This window comes from Rattus norvegicus, chromosome 6 (assembly GCF_036323735.1).
Source record: "Rattus norvegicus strain BN/NHsdMcwi chromosome 6, GRCr8, whole genome shotgun sequence".
NCBI lineage: Eukaryota > Metazoa > Chordata > Mammalia > Rodentia > Muridae > Rattus > Rattus norvegicus.
This window is the reverse complement of record NC_086024.1, coordinates 120172191-120189308: the sequence shown is the minus strand read 5'-3', so window position 1 is coordinate 120189308 and position 17118 is coordinate 120172191. Positions and strand designations below refer to the sequence as shown.

General features: G+C 37.5%; 2 long non-coding RNA genes across 3 annotated transcripts in view; one reads left to right on the top strand and one right to left on the bottom strand.

The window, feature by feature from the left end:
- Nucleotides 1–17118, top strand: part of LOC102549614 (uncharacterized) — a 39287-nt gene that overhangs the window by 8306 nt on the left and 13863 nt on the right. The gene's annotated exons all lie outside the window — the stretch shown is intronic.
- The window catches only part of LOC102549466 (uncharacterized), a 42061-nt gene continuing 32911 nt past the window's right edge, over nt 7969–17118 (bottom strand). The window contains exons 6-7 of the long non-coding RNA XR_010052781.1: nt 12990–13062; nt 7969–9685 (exon numbers count right to left, since the gene is read on the bottom strand). This is a non-coding gene — a long non-coding RNA (uncharacterized LOC102549466). The remainder of the gene's footprint in view (nt 9686–12989; nt 13063–17118) is intronic.

The following is a 17118-nucleotide window of genomic DNA, read 5'->3' as shown; positions in this document are numbered from 1 at the left end:
TGCCTCCCTTTGCCTGAAATTTTCATGATTTTTGTTGACAGCTGAGTAATACTTCCTTGTGTAAGTATACCATATTTTTCCATCCATTCCATAGTTCAGAGACATCTGACTTGGTTCCAGTTATTGGCTAAGATAAATAAAGCTTATGCACCTAGTTGAGCAAGTGTCCTTGTGGTAGGATTGATCATCCTTTGAGTACATGCCCAGGAGTGGTAGAACTAGGTCTCAGAGTTTTTGAGAAACTGCTATAATGATTTCCAAATTGACTGTACAAATCTGAACTGCCATCAGCAAAGGAAGAGTGTGACTCTTGCTTAAGATCCTCACAAGCATCAGCTGTCACTTGTGTTTTTGTTCCTAACAATTCTGACAGTTATGAGTTATAACCTCAGAGGCATTTGGATTTGCATTTCCTGATGGCTAAGACCTTGAACATTTCTTTAAGTATTTCACAGGCATTTGAGGGGTTTTTTGTTTGTTTGTTTTTGTTTCTTTTTTTGTTTGTTTGTCTGTTGTTGAGAATTCTCTGTTTAACTCTGTGCCCATTTTAATTGGATTATTTCGTTTGTTTGTGGCTAAATTTTTTGAGTTCTTTAAATATTTTGGGTATTAGCCCACTGTCATATGTGAAGTTGATGAAATTTTTTCTCATTTTGCGGGCTGCTGTTTTATCCTATTGGCAGTGTTTGCCTTACAGAAGATTTTCATTTTCATGAAGTCCCATTTATTAGTTCTCGATCTTAGTGCATGTGATACTGGTGTTCTGTTCAGGAAGTTGCCTCCTGTGCCAATGAGTTCAAGACTATTTCACATTTTCTCTTCTATCAGGTTCAGTGTATCTGGTTTTATGTTGAGGTCTTGGATTCATTTGAAATTGAGTTTTGTGGAAGGTGATAGATGCATTTGTGAAGGTAAAATCTTAATAGGCCATACAAAGTAACTAGAAATCATCTCCAAAATGGACATAATTGAAAACAGAAATTAAGCAAACCAAGGCAAAATTGCCAGTTACCAGAGACAGGGATGTATGTAGACGGAAATGTGTGAGTTTTTGCATTTGAGTATGAGATGGTGGGCTCAGAATGGGAAAGCATGTTGGGGGAGTTGCTGAAAAATGCACCGTGAAGTTTGACGTTAATTTCTCCTCCCTACCATGGGTAGGTGCTGGATTCATCTGTGCAGTGAGTTACTCAGATTTATATGAGAAACAAGCTCTCCTGGACAATATTTATTAGAAGAATACAGATAGTAACAGTACACAGAAGAAAATCATAGAGACAGTAGGTGCTTGTCAGGCTAAGGAGAATGGTGGTATCAACAGATTTGGAACGTTGTGTTTAAGAAGAGAGAAGAGTTGCCAGATTCCTGTAATCTTTAAAAGGTAGAATCAGTGGGGCTAGCTATTTTGTAAAACTTAGGAAATCTGAGAGAGAGATAGAAGGAGGCCAATTTTAGCCTCAGCTCTGGAATTATGAGATCAAGGCTAAAATTGAGAGCCATAGAGAAAGTCTGGGCTCTGGTTATATTGCTTAGCCTAGTGTCCAAACATAAATTATTAGATAATGAGTGGCATTCATGTGGACATACTGTATAGGTCTGGCTTCAGACAATATGCAGTATATCATTGGTATGTAGAAATAAGCAGAGGAACAACACTAAGAAAAATGGTGAGGAACAGTAAACAATATGGATCAGCCAGAATTAACTAGAAAATACATCCACACTGGAAGATCAGATAGGTGCAAGGAGAATTACTAGCAATAGAGGAATGAATTGCAGAGAAAAAACAAAGCACACAGAACAGGAAGTAAAATCGTCAAACAGAACAAACAAAGCAAGATTCAAAAGGTATAGTAATATGCATGAATGAGATTATGCCATTTTTAAACTTTCATCTAAAATTAAAAATAATATATCCTCACATTATAACAGCATTACAAACATCTTGATTAATATTTTCACTTTAGAAAACCTTTAGTGTATAGAGAATAAGGAAGTTGGACTCATAATAAAATATATGCATGAAGAGGAACACAAAATAATTTCTATACTTCTTTCTAGAGTTAATATTTATCATATATATATGTATATATATATATATATATATATATATATATATATATATATATAGTGTGTGTGTGTGTGTGTATGTGTGTGTGTGTGTAAATTCCAGTACTTTCTTTATGTATGGGGGTGTATATCCACATATAAATCAATGCATTCATTCTCTATCCTTACAAAAAATACTGTATTACTCATGAAATATTTTAATTACACTATGTGATCAGTAGCTATACTAGGCTTCTGATAATAAATAGCCACATAGAAAACTTTATCTTTAGTATCTAAATATTTTGAGCTTTCATATATATTAATTGAATTTTTCTTAAAAAATGCAGAATTAGTAAAGGATAAATAAGCTTAAGAATCCTGATAGATTTTACAGCATGCTTTCCAGAAATAAAGATTTTTCTTAAAATTTCATCAACCTATAAAGCTTCTTATTTCCCTGAGATCTCATCACTGTGAAGTGTTCCCATTTTATCTGTATTTTAAACTGGTCTCCACAGACATTTCACCTATAACAGAAAAGTACCTATTGATGCCGAGTAATTCTAAGTCGTACAATAAACAAAATATTAGACCATAATTGATTGTTGTGAGTCCAGTATTCAGTCTTTGTTGCTGAGCTGTTTCCCAAATCTTCTACCACCTTCTGCAATCCTGTTCAGATCTATGAATGTAATAATTACCTGTCAAGTTTTCACTCTATTCTTTTTGTCCAGGTTACCTACTGTATCAATTTGAAAAGTTCACTTCTAAATGTCTATAGAAATGAACATTCAAACAATGAACCATTGAGGTATACATTTTCTGGGTAGTGTGTCCACTAATTTTCTAACTGGTGTTGGAAGGTCTTTGGGAACAATAGAGGTTCATTTCGCTATTCTCAGTTTGTCACCTGTGAAAACAACTTCGCATGACACTGGATAGCCCCTTGGGGATTATAATAATCAATATCACAAACCCCAAAGGCTTGAATTGTCTATGAAAAATGCCTATTTGAAATAAAATCATGGATGATTTTACTTTAATTGATTGTTATTTCTGTTGGTGTACACTCGTTGCACAGAAGTTTGGCTTTCCTGAAGACAGTTTTATTCAAATTGAACATTTCTATGAATGGTTTTGTGAATTAATAGTTGTGATATATGTGTGTATGTCATGAAATTGCATAGAGAATTGGGTATGAAATTGTGCAGTCTTGGGTAGGAAAGAAATATTATCATTTTGTATATATAAATTATTCTTTACACCTTTCTCCTGTGCTACAAAGGGTTGGAACAGGAGAGAGTTCTTTCTTTTTCCAATTATTTATTTATTTTATTCATTTTTACATCCCGATTGAAGGCTCCCTCCATCCTCTCCTCCCATTCCTGTCTTTACAAATCCATCCCGACATTACCCCTCCCCTTCTTTTCAGAGAAAGGCAAGTCCCCTTTGGGGTACCACTCCAGACTGGGACATGTAGTCTTCAGCAGGACTAGGCATATCCTCTTCTGATGAGGCCATACCAGGCAGCCCAGGTAGAGGAAGGGTATCCAATGGCAAGCAACAGAGACAAGAACAGCCCCAGCTCAAATTGTTAGAAGACACACATGAACACCAAGCTACACATCTGCCACAAATGTGTAGGGGGGTCTAGGTCCAGCCCCTGTATGCTCTTTGGTTGTTGGTTTAGTCTCTGTAAGTCCCCAGGGCCCATGTTAATTGGCTCTGTAGGTCTTCTTGTAGTGTCCTTGACCCCTACAGCTTGATGAGTTCTAACCCTCACTCTTCCATAAGACTCTTTGAGCTCGTTTGAGGGCAGGTCTCTGTATCTGTGTAACTTTAGTCAATTTGACACCCAAAAGCATCCAATACAGCCAGTATAACTCCTTTCAAGACCTAGTAACAGCTATGAGAAAAGGAACAGAGAGATCATAAGAACCAGAGGATGCAGAGTGGCACTATTCATGAAACACTCTGCTAGTTCCGCCGTACTCTTTGGAGCTAAAGTTATACAGCACAGGTGCCTACCCGCACAAGAATTTTATTAGAACAACAAAAGAGTATAAAGGTAGAAGGGGACTAGGTGACAAGAAGAGAGATAATAGATATAGGAGAGGGATAAAACGGACATGGGCATGATTATGATCACAATGTATCCTATATTATATTATATTATATTATATTATATTATATTATATTATATTGTCAAAGGTGTTAGTTAATGTGAAAATAAGCTCATGGCTAAACTGTTAAAACACAAAAAGGAAATGTTTTTGAAATCTACGAATCAATTTCAAGCCTTTTAACTGTTAGCCGTGAAAAATGAAAAATAAATAAATAAATAAATGGGTTAGAATACTTCTCATTCTTTTTCTTTTTCTATTTTTTATCACTTGAAATTGTTCATGGAATAATTCTATTTTCTATAATTAATTTCAAGTGGAAATGTGATCTCAGTTCCCAGAAAAGAGGGCAGAAAAACTTTAAAAGCTGGGACAGTAGAGGGCCTTGAAAAGTCAATTACCAGAGACAGTATGATTTTTATACATATAAAGCGAAAACAAATGTACAGTATGCACAAAACTTGCACAAGCTCAAGCATGGAATTCCAGGATTAAGGTGGAGAGGTGAGCACAAAATTCCATGACAGCTTCTGGGAAAGAGTCAGCTTTCTTTAATGATTTGAATCCTGGTTGGTTGACTATGCTGATTCTTCAGAGAAGGCCACACTTTCAAGAGCAGAAGGGTAACACAAAGTGGATTCAATGGGAGTTGAAGAAGAAAGAATGAAAGGGAAGGGAAAAGGGAGGGAGGGAGGAAGGAAGGAAAGAAGGAAGAGTAAGGGGAAATGGCATAAAGAAGAGACATAAAGAAGGCAACTCAACACTGGGTTCGTTCTGAAATGAGAATGGTGAAGATATTTGTGGAAAGAATTATGGGTGGGGCGTATATGGTCAAAAGATGTTATATAAAATTCTAAGAAAGATAATAAAGTATCTTACTTTAAAAAACAATGAAAAAAAAGGAAACATGATCCTCATTTGAAAGCATAGTGAGTATGGCTTCAGACTATCATGTTTCTATTTTTCCAACAGTGCAGTGAAGCTCAGATCAGCAGTAGATCTATCTAAATAGGTATAATATGCTGCTTTTCAGCATCTTTAAGATTTTGAAAAGACAAGGCCTTTGTAAGCAATTTCAGTTTTATCATTCATATTGAAGTTTCTTACTTCTAGACAGATTTTAGGGGTTTTAGAATAAGGACGTTTTTATCCCTTTTGCTCTTAATTATACTTGTATTTCTTTATTTTTAATATTCCTGTGGATTTTTTTGTGTATGTGTGTGAGAGTGAGGGGGGCATGTGGGAGGGAGGGAGGGAGGGAGAGAGAAAGAGAGAGAGAGAGAGAGAGAGAGAGAGAGAGAGAGAGAGAGAGAGAGAGAGAAGATGTAGACACAGTAATCTCCCCCTGGAAATTAGATTACAGATAGTTGTAAAGACCCACAAGTGGGGTCTGGGAACTTCACTAGCATCTTCTGCAAGAATAGGAAGCATTATTAAGCAGTGGGTTACCTTATCAACCACGTCAGCATTACATATTTTCTCTCTTTCTATCCTGCCTCAGTATCTTTTTACACAATATATTGTATTTATTTTTACGGTTGTCTCCACAGCATTTCTCTTTGTCAATAAAACCACATGGATTGGAAGTGTTAAAAAGAAAAACCATCCAACCTTCTCCAAGCACAGTTCGGTGTTTGTATGTTTGAGAGCGACTGCGTGTGTATGTGTGTCTACAGAGTGTGGTAGTGTTGGAATTCGTACTTACAAACTGTTACGTAGCGGGTTACACAACTAGAGTGTTTTAGTGGTGTTAATAGTAATGGCTAAGTAATTAGTAGCCATTTCCAAGGGTTCAACTGCTTAAACAGTCAAACCGCTGTAGAGTTTGCTTGTCTAACCTTATTGGTACTAGGACCTCGTGAGAGCGGCAGCAACTGTGTTCATCCCTGTGGTTGTCAGTGGCTCACATCTTTCCATGCTTCTGTGTTAAGAATGAGATGTGCACATGCCTGTGGGTATCCTGGCACTAATTAATGAAATCGTCTCAGTTAAGTCAAGTCTGGACAGCAAGGGATTTTTCATGCTGACCTCCAGCCTCAACTCTCTCCGCGGAGAAAACAGTTACCGCCTCTTCTACCTGCTCACGTGGATGTAATTTCCGTGATGAAGGAGCCCTTTTAATGGGAAGCACTCCTGTTTCTGGCGGGGCTCTGGTATTTTTCTTTATTTCCCTGGGATGTAATTATCCTATGATAAGCACCTTTGTGTCTAATAACTTAATTAGGTAATCACATCATTTGCTAGGAGTGCTGTTTTATGCAATGGAAATGTGTAATACACAGTAAATCATCAAAGCTCCTCTGTGCTGGCCAGAAAAGCAAAGCACACTGTCTAGGAGTAGAATTCCCACCTTCCCCGGACAGGTTGTTTTATTTTACAGGAACTGGTGGGAGAGAAATTACGTCTTTACCCTAAATAGGTGGAGAAGCCTAACATGGGGTTTCCTGGATTTTGCCATTGTTATCTGCCCTCCACGCATGAGTGCAGAGTTTACATATAAGAATTGCCTCTTTTCTTCAAAATAGACCCATTAGAGGGAGAGCAGCGCCAGCTGCCTAACAGCTAAGATTTCATTTCCTAGTGTCTGATTATTTATTCATTACTGTCTGTATGTGTGTTGAGGGTGTGTTCAGCAGATATAAACATTTTTGGAACTGTACCGTTTCTGCTGCAATCTCATATTCAGCAGTGTGTACTAAAGTGAAAATGACTAAAGATCTTATTTTGCTGTAGTCAGTTAACCAGTGAGGAGTGGCTTTCTTTACCTGTGACACCGTTGTTTAGTGAAGCACAAACAAACAAAAAAATTTGAACCCATTATTGCTGAGATGCCCCTGTCAATTGGATTAGGTAGGAAGTACGTTGTTGTGAACTTTGACCAATAATGTTTTGAAAACAGTCATTCTGTCAGAATACGTTAGCCGAGCCAGCAAGGTTAAGAAAAGAAAATGAGGTCCAATTGAAGACAGAACACCATAAATAAACTCAAACCCTTCTCTTCGTAGTTCCATAGCTCTTTGATGTTCGTATAACCTTATGTTATACTAAAATGCTAGATTCATTTAAATTCTAGATTACTTTCTATTCATTAAGGAAGTCCGTACTATAGGAAACTAGCCACATTTTCCCCTAGTGCCTAATATTAATTGGGATGATTATATTTTATTTATTCTGCTGTTTGTGTTTTATTTATTGGCTTTCATTCTCTTAAAAGACTTTGGGAGACTGTGAAATGCTTCAATGAATAAAGGCTACAGTTTCAGAGAGTGATAATCTGAGTTCAGTTCCAAGGACTCGCACGGAATGAGAAGAAAACCAATTGAAGAAAGAAGAAAGATGTTCTCTGACTTTCAAACACACACACACACACACACACACACGCATACACACATGCACACACACACATGCACACACACACATGCACACACACATACACACACGTGCATACACACACACACGCACGCACACACACACGCACACACACACGCACACACACATATGCACACACACACGCACACACACACACACAAATGCACACACATACACAGAGAAAATTTCTAAGTCATGTTACTCTGTTTTGTAACATAAAGGATTTTACACTATCACCTACACTTAAGAATTATTTTGATTCATTCATATGATCATACAGTTATTCACTTTCTTTAACAGACATTTTTTATATAAAATATCTACATTATTTTTGGTGCTAGTTGTTTTTATATAGTGTTTTATATAGTAAGTTGTTGCTTCAAATTTTTTTGTATGAAAATGCTAACTACCATTTTATACACAGGATTCTAGACTTAAGGGTTGAGGCCTCACAAGGTGTAAGAATAGCAGTTGCTTTTATTTTTACTGTGGCAAACATCTGATGTAAAGAAAGTTCAGAGAAGAACTTTGTGTTGTAGCTGTGGTTGTTTTGGACTATAGTTTAAAGTGATACCATCCATCCAGGTAGAGAAGTCATGATGATATGTGTTACATTATGTCTGCAGTCAGGAAGCAGAGAATGACCTAAAAACAGGGCCCAGTTGTGGAATTTCAAGGCTCATTGCCATTGACCCTCTCCTTCCTTTCAGGCCTTTTTTGAAGGCACACAAATGTTTGGGACCAAATGGCCAGCCATTTAATGTTCAAGCAATTACAGAAAAGTAATAATTACTGAATGCCTTTGACACTTGACTCTTCCAGTCACCAAGTCTCTAAAACAAATCAAATTCTTTCAGTTGTTCAACTGAGTACACCCATTTTACAAGGAAGGATTGTATTAAATTTTGTAGATTGTGTGACTTCTAGGAGTCTATCAATTGACACAAATGAAATGCAACAAGGTGTGCTTCTCAGGAAGACTGACACATGCATAAATGTAAGACGGTGCAGAGAAGTCCTGAATTCCCTATAACACACAGACAGGAGGTCAAGATAGGCAGAGGGAGCTATAGGTTTGAATGAAAGGGTCATGAAAGTTTTTGGAGGCTCACGTGAACCAAAGAAATAGTGATTTTTGACAGTTCGTGATGACATATCCTCAGACACGGTAGCAGAGATTTTCTAGGTAGTTTTTTATTAAGTTGTGTTGTTTTAAACAGGACTTCTGAACTGAATAACAAACGTTTTAGCTTGATTCTCTATTTATTTATTATTTATCTTAAACATTTTATTTATTTACATTTCAAATGATATCCTTCTTCCCAGTTACCCCTCCACAACCTCCCAACCTATCCTCCCTCTCCCTCCTCCCCTTTGCCTCTCTGAGGGTGTTCCTCTACGCATTCATCCACTGCTACCTCATACTTCTAGCATCCTCCAACACAGGGGCATCAAGCCTCCCTCACATTGATCTCAGAATCCTCTGCTACAAATGTATCTAGAGTCCTGGCTCCCTCCATGTATACTCTTCCTTGGTGGTTTAGTCCCTCAGAGCTCTGGGTGGTCCTGTTAGTTAGTTGCTATTGTTCTTTTCATGGAGTCATAATCCTTTTCAGCTCCTTCAGTCCTTCCCCTAGCTCTTCCATTGGGGGCCTCTGGCTCATTCTGAAGGTTGGCAGTGAGAGTCTTGCACTTTTTAGAATCACCTGGAAAACTTGTTAAACTTTAGGCACTGCCTGATTTCAAAAAGTATAGCTCAGATATTCCCCAGGATGAGAAACACTACAAAGGTGATATGATTTAGGGCTTTTTAAAAGATGCTAAGTACTGCCTCATGGCTAAACTGAACTCTTTCAGAAGGCTTGGAATAGGTTTTTCACATGGAATATCTGATGGGGATTCCCCAAAGACAAATATAGCTGTGGAAGCAAAGGGGAAAAGAAAGTAGTCTCAGAAAAGAACTCTGAAGAAGATGTTTTTTCCCCAGATGCAGAAGAAGATCCATCTTCAGCCCCAATGAGTCATAAATGTGCTCTACTCTGGCAAAAGTAAGGAGGGTGTGTACTCCTCCCAGTGATCCCTTTTCCACCAACTGAGGACTGTTTGAAGTCAGAAATCCATCTTATTCTGCCTGTGGTACTCTAGAGAAACAAACAGAGATTGAATTGTTTCAAAATGACGGAAAATATGTTTTCATGGTTTTGGGGAGTAGAAAGTCTAACATCAAACCTAGAGCAGGTTCCGTGTGCAGAAACCTCAGTCTCTGACCCAAAGATCCATCCTCCAGAGGAGATTAACATTCTCTGAGGGAAGGAAAAGAGGCAACAGATACTAGAGCACTTGTTTCAACCTCTATTTTAAGATCAGCAATCCTATTCATGAGAACCATGCCCTTCTGATTCCTACAGTTCCAAAAACATACCGCCATTCAATACAATCCCCTTGGCAAGTAAGTCTTAACATATGAATCTGGGGAACACATTCACACTGTAGCACCCTCCCTTTATATAAATATGTATAAGTTAAAAGAGGAAGAGCTGGAGAAAGATTTCTAATAATGCTAGATTTCAGCAGGATTTTGCTAAAACCATTGCAAGCTTTGGATTGGAATAGGCAACAGAAGTAAAGCCTCTTTATATGGTAATGAGATGTTCAGTGCTTTGCCTGCTCCTAGAGAGGGGACTTGATCTGCCTTAGGAGACCTAGGAAGAGCATTAGCCTAATAGCCCAGCCTGGCTTCAGGTTGATAGTCTCTAGGTTGCCTCGGAGAATAAGTTTTCCTGCTTTCTGAATGTTAGGGATGTAATATTTATGGCTAATTTTGGAAAAGAAAATAGCCTGATAATGAGACTATTTCTTAGATCCTAGGTGCTAGCTAGTAGCTCAACATAAAATTCTTAAAAGCAGGCTTTTCTGAATTTCCAAGAATTGAGAAAAAGAACTGAAATGTGAGCAGAAAATTTCTTCCTTGGACACTGGGCATCAAGTAAGCTATTAAGACAGGCATGAGAACAGAGTGCTTTCAGGAAGTGAGTGTTTTATTTAAGCTGGTGAGGAATAGCAGGTATAAGCAGGACTTAGTGATCTGCCCTTCCTGCTATGAAGCAAGTTATAAGAGTCCTTTCTGTAAGTTTGTGCCATCGAATATAGATCAAAGCATCCTGCAGTTTAACTGACAATCACTGACCTTCTTGACCCTAAATAATGGGTCTGATATTTCTAGTTGATTGTTTTTATTAATGGGAATAAATAGACTCTAATATCTTAAATTTGGCTGAATGTATTCCTTGTTTAATATTAAAAAGCAAAACCTGGGAGTTATTTGACTAGTTAAAACTAGAACAACAACAACAACAACAGCAACAACAACAGCAGCAGCAGCAGAGCAAATACCTCCGCCACCACCCACAAAATAAAATTCTGGAAATCCTCCCTCTAGAGGGAAGAAAGGAACGCTCATATCTTTAAGATAGGGAGGATGATGAGAAACTTGAAGCATCCAGCCTATGGAGTTCTGTAAATTTATTCCCTGTAATCCCACCTTCCCTTGTAACAGCTTTCCATCAACTTTGCCCCTTCATCAAATGTTAAGTAAAACCACTTTGCCCCATTAGTGGTCTCGCCGAGTCTTCTGTATCGTGTAAAGCTTATATTAAATAAATTTGTTGCTTTTCTCTTGGTGATTTCTCTATCATCCTTCTTACTTCTGAGTTGTTAACTAAAGTACCAAGTGTGTGTAAATGTAAATATCCTTTCACCATAGCTGTAAGCTTCTAACAAATGCTAATACATTTATATAGCACGAAATATTATAGTAAATTATTTCAATTAGGTTAGCTAAGTAACACAACCCTAGCACAGTTAGATATAGCTGTTACTAAAGTGTGGATTACACAGTGATTTGCATCTGGGATTTTGTTGGAAGCATGTCTTTGAGGGACTGAGTGAAAACTCAAAAAACAATTGTGCCATGTTTTCCTCTTAAGTGGATGTTGTTGTGACATGACATAGAACAATGTAGATGCATGCTGCCTTTGGCTAACAACAGATATCCTGTCATAGCCAACTCTTTCATTCTCAGCCCCATGTCAGTTACTGGAAACAGAAGGAAAATATGACACAAAGAGAGAGGTCTGTTGCAAGGATGGAGAAAGTTAAAAAAAAAAAGTCAAAGTTCAGTATATTCATGTCAACTACAGTCTGTATTTTTATCAACCGGAAAGCAAATGGCCTTCGATGTTATTGCAATGAGATATTAAACATCTGATTCATTCAGATATTAATGATCTAATTCTCCCAATGGAAATACAGAACGTAGCATGGAACTAGTTTTGTTGTATCGGATATTTATGTTGTGTCTGGTATGAGCAAATCCCATCAGGAAATTCTCCTTTATCCTATCTTCAGCCCTATGAGGCCATTTTTCCTGTAATGTATGCTCATGTCCATGATTTCTGCCTTGGAAGGAGTGAAAAACAGGTGGTTGCAATTTCTATGAAAAGATGTTAAAAGAACCTTCTACATAATTGGAGGCCACTGCTAAATTGTTCCTCAGGTAACTCATTCCCAGGCTAAATAATCTGTTCTTTAACCTTCCTTATTACCTTTATTCTTTAATCTTGAAAGCATCCTTTGGATTCTAAAGGGGTGTTTGCACTTATTATATGAGGCAAATGCAAATCTCAAAGTTATTTCTATGTATACTCTACACATGCTTAAACTGCCAATAAAGCCTCTAGAGTAAAGCAGACTCCTAGTAGAACTAACTAAGAGGAGACCTAGTCTGAGAAAAGTATCACCAGAGTGCCCCCCTTCCCAACTTCTCCTCCACAAAACCCAGCCCCATTTCCCCCTCCCCTTTTCCTCTATAAGGGTGCTCCCCTCCCACCCACCCCCATTCCCACCTCACTGCTTTAGATTCCCTCTACACTGGGGCATGAAGCCTCCACAGGACCAAGGACCTGCCCTCCCATCGATGCCAGAAAAGGCCATCCTCTGCTACATATGTAGCTGAAGCCATGGGTCCCTCCATGTGTACTCTGGTTGGTGGTTTAGTCACTGGGGCTCTGGATAGACAGGTTAGTTAATACTGTTGTTCTTCCTCATCTGACCAGTACAGAAGCAGATACATCCAAACTTTGGACTGAGCACTGGGACTCCAGTGGAAGAGTTAATGGAAAGACTGAGGGGCTAAAGGGGAATTCTTGAAGTTCACAGATTAAGCGTCTGGGGCTGTGTGTTTACCTTGCTGCTGGGATACTGGAGTGACTCTGACAAGCCCCTCAAAAGAGGCAGAATGCAGTCTATGCTAGGGGTCTCAGTTCATGTTTCCCTGATGAGAAACAGTAAGGTCTGGGACTGATGCTGAGGTTCTCAATGCCTTGCGTACCCAAATACAGTTGTTGACCATGAGGAGTTGAGAATGGAGGTCCTGATTTCTCCTACCTGCCAGACAGGAAGAGGATGACACTCCACACTCGTCAGAAGGAAACCAGATTCTGCCTGGTGTGGGCTCAGCCTGAAGTTGGGATGAATGTGATTAAGATACAGCGTCAAAATGATCAAATATTTAATAAAATATATTATTAAATTATACATGTCTACTAGCAAGCATTGTTAAATACTCATTGTATATTATTAAAAGCACTTGACTGCAAGGGTTTAAAGATAAGATGATGCCCACCTCTTGGCTTCCTAAGTAATCAGAGTAACTACTAATTAAGCATAAGCTCACATTAATCATTCATAAAATGCCACCTAACCTCAAGAACTGTGCATTAGATCATATCAAAGTATGGCAAATTCAGCAAATACATGACTGTGAATAGCTTCTTTCCTTGGATTTTTGTTCTCATCCCTAAAGTGCTAACTGGAAATGCATGGAGTAACCTCCAGTGACACCTTCAGATTTCATGATGCCTAATAAGATAAGATGATGCCCATATTATTTAGATAAACAAAGTCAGTTGAAGTTCATATAATTACATCATCTTACTTCTGGACTATTCCCTCCCCCAGATTAAGTCTTAGTCCTATTTCAGTCATTTAATAAAAGCATAATCTATATTAGATTGTATGGCTAAACTTGATGGCTGAATTCTTCTAATAGTTGAACATAATGGAAATTGGAAAAAATAATAGTAATGTTTATTTTTAAATCGATTTTATTAAATACATTTTAAGTTTAAATAAATTAAATTTACATAAAAATAAATTTATACTGATTTAAAATAAATATATTCCTTAAATACACATAAATATACTCTGGACACCTATTAAAAGTTTTTTCTGCTTCATGTAATATTTGGCCACTTAGAGTATCATTTCCATTATTTTTCAATAATTTACAGATTTAAATATTTCTGCAGCTAGACCTTATGTGAAATGAAGGAGGAGGAGAGCAGGCATTAGGAAGCCAAGCCTGAGGAGAAATAATTCAAATAGAACCTGGCTTCTTCAAGATTTTCTTCTTTCAATAATTGTCTTGTTTCCAATTTTTTGTATTTATGTCTGTGTTTTGGTTTATGTACATGAGTACAGATGTCTGTGGTGAGCTGCCTCACCTGGAGACCTGTGTCTGAGCTCAGAAAGACTGTAAGATAAATATGAAAGGCTAAATAGTGATTCTCATCAGCCCTACCTTTTTCTGTAAACCTAAATGTGAAGGATTACTGAGCTCAGCTCCCGTTTTGGTTCTTATGGTAATCATTTGACAATTAAATTATATAGGTCCTTTTTTCTTAAATAAAACCTGATTTAAAGAATTTAAGATGACTAATGTGATAGTTAAGCAAAGTTTCTTCAGGGTGAATTATCATTGTTTCTTTGCGTAACTTATTATTTCCAGCAGTGCTCATGAATGTTGAGTAAAGAAGGATGATTTTAAAATAAACAAATTACAGGTGCGGACAAAAATTCAGAATTTGAGAAACGTGGAATGAAGCATACGTGGAAATAAAAAGTGTGATGACCAACAGCATAGTTTGAAACTCTTAAAGTCAGTTAGATGAGCAGATTCAAAAGCTTTGGGCTCAATTCCATGAAGAGTTGAATATTGAAAAATAAATAACAACAAGTATGCTAGTGATTTGTGAATTTTAAATCAACTAGGGTAACTATTCTTCCTCGGAAAGAAAAGAATTCAGAATAGAGTCTTTATCTTACCCAGGCCAGGAAAAGTAGAATTATGGCTGTCAGGAAAGTTTCCTATTTTCTTTTGAATGGCAGAATCAGATATCAACACTGTCATATAAACGGCTGGTCTGGGATTAATTCTCTGGCCAGAATGAACAGACACAAAAGACTTTTCAGGAAAGTTGTGCTAGGCTCCTGTCCCTGCAGTGCTGGTCTTTAAAACAAACAAACCAACCAAAAGAAGCAGGAAGAATTCTCAACCAGATGAGAAGTAAATCATGAAACCTACAATTACTCGTTTTAGGAAGGAAATGACAGGCTATCCAGTGATATCTGTCCATTCTACAGATTATATTTTCTTTAGGCCATGATTATTTAGTGATTACTCCCTTGCTTAAACGCAATCAAGTTAGAGACTTCAACAAACATTGTTTCATACAATAGGAAAGATTCAGCCTAGTGTTCCATTCATCCATGATAATTATGGACTTTGCAATTGATGCATGCCAATTTATTATGAATCGGATTATCCCAGGATCAAAATGCAAACTTAAAACATAGGGGAAATAGTTTAATTTATAAACTATTTATAAACAAAGAGTAACTTTGCTTCTCTACCCCAACCCTAACCTGTCATAGAATGTGCCTTGCCAAGAAAGATTTAATCATTTTTTGTTTAGTTTTGTTTGGTCTTTTCCTCCTTTTATTGAAAATGGATCCTTTCTTACATAATATATTCTTATTACAGCTCCTCATCCCTCTATTTCTCCCAGTTCTGTCCTATCTCCCTCTTATGTGGACTCTTTGTCTGCCTCTCCTTAGAAAAGGATAAGTTATAGTTGAGAGTAAAATAAAACAAAATCGAACACCTCAGAATTGAACTCTAAACAAACAAGCATAGGGAAAGCAGTGCAAGAGAAGTCATAAGAAACAGATACAGACACAGAGACCCACTCGTATGCATACTCAGGAATCTCATAAACACACTAAACTGGAATCTATAATACATACACAAAGGATCAGTAGGATAAAAGACAAAAAATAAAAGAAAAGAAGAAAAATATTTTAAAAAAAAAAAGAAAAGCCCTCACATGACATTGTAAGAAAAGAAACCTTCAAAGTCGCCATTTTGTTTTCTGTTCCCCTTTTACTGCTCCGTATAGGATCTATCTTTAAGAGTAGTAGGTTTCCCCAGAAAGCCTACCTTACAGCAAACTAAGCTTTCATTTGTGAGTGCTTATCAATTAGAGATCACTTCTAGACTAAGGATGGGGTCACATGGTACTTCTTTCATCTGTAGGACCGCACCTGGTGAAGACCAGCATGGGTCTTGTGCATGCTACCTCAGTCTCTGTGGGTTTATGTGTTTGTTGATCCTGTTGCTTTAGAGGGCCTTGTTTTCTTGGTAATTTCCTTCACATTTAGCTCTTACGCTCTCTCTACTGACTCCTCTACAGGGTTTCCTGAACCCTGGAATTGATGGAGATATGCTTTGGGCTGAATGATCCAAGGTCTCTCATTCTCTGAATACATGGGGAGTGGCATTATTAGGAAATATGACTTTGTTGGAGTAGGTGAGATCTTGAGGGAGGAAGTACGTCACTATAGAGTCAGGGTTTGAGGATCCCTATGATCAAGCTCCACCCAGTGAAAGGAATTCTTCTCCTTGTTACCTGAGAATCAAGATGTAGATCTCTCAGCTAATTCTGAGGCACCACGTCTGCTTGCACACTGCCATGTTTTGTGCCACCATGATTAATGGACTAAACCTCAGATGCTGCAAGCCAGCCCCAATACAATGTTTTTCTTTAGAAGAGTTGCCTTGAACATGGTTTCTCCTCAAAGCAATAAAACCCTAACTAAGAGCTATATCTATATTTATACCTATATCTATATCTATCTATCTATCTATCTATCTATCTATCTATCTGTCTGTCTGTCTGTCTGTCTGTCTGTCTGTCTGTCTGTCTATGCAAATACATACCATATTTGTATGGAATTTTATACAAATATTTGTTATCTGTTTGATCCTTGTGGTTTATAATATTAGTTACCTCCAGCATTTTTCTGTTTACCTTTTTTTTTTAAGAGGCACACTCTACTGGTGAGAGTGATGTAATAAAGCCTCCCACTATCATGGTGTGAGGATCAATATGTGATTTTCATTTATGAACTAAGGTGCCCTTGTGCTTGGTTTGTAGATGCTAAAAGTTGTAGTGTCCTCTTGGTGGATTTTTCCTTTGATGAATATGTAGCATCCTTTTCTTTATCTTCTTTCTAAGTTTGGTTGGAAGTCTATTTTGTCAGATATTAATATTGCTACAAGAGCTTACTTCTCATATTTATTTGCTTTGAACTTTCCCCCTGGAATTATTTCTTTCCTTGATGTTAAAAAAATGGATCATGTTCTCACATCCATTTTGTTAGTGTGTGACTTTCT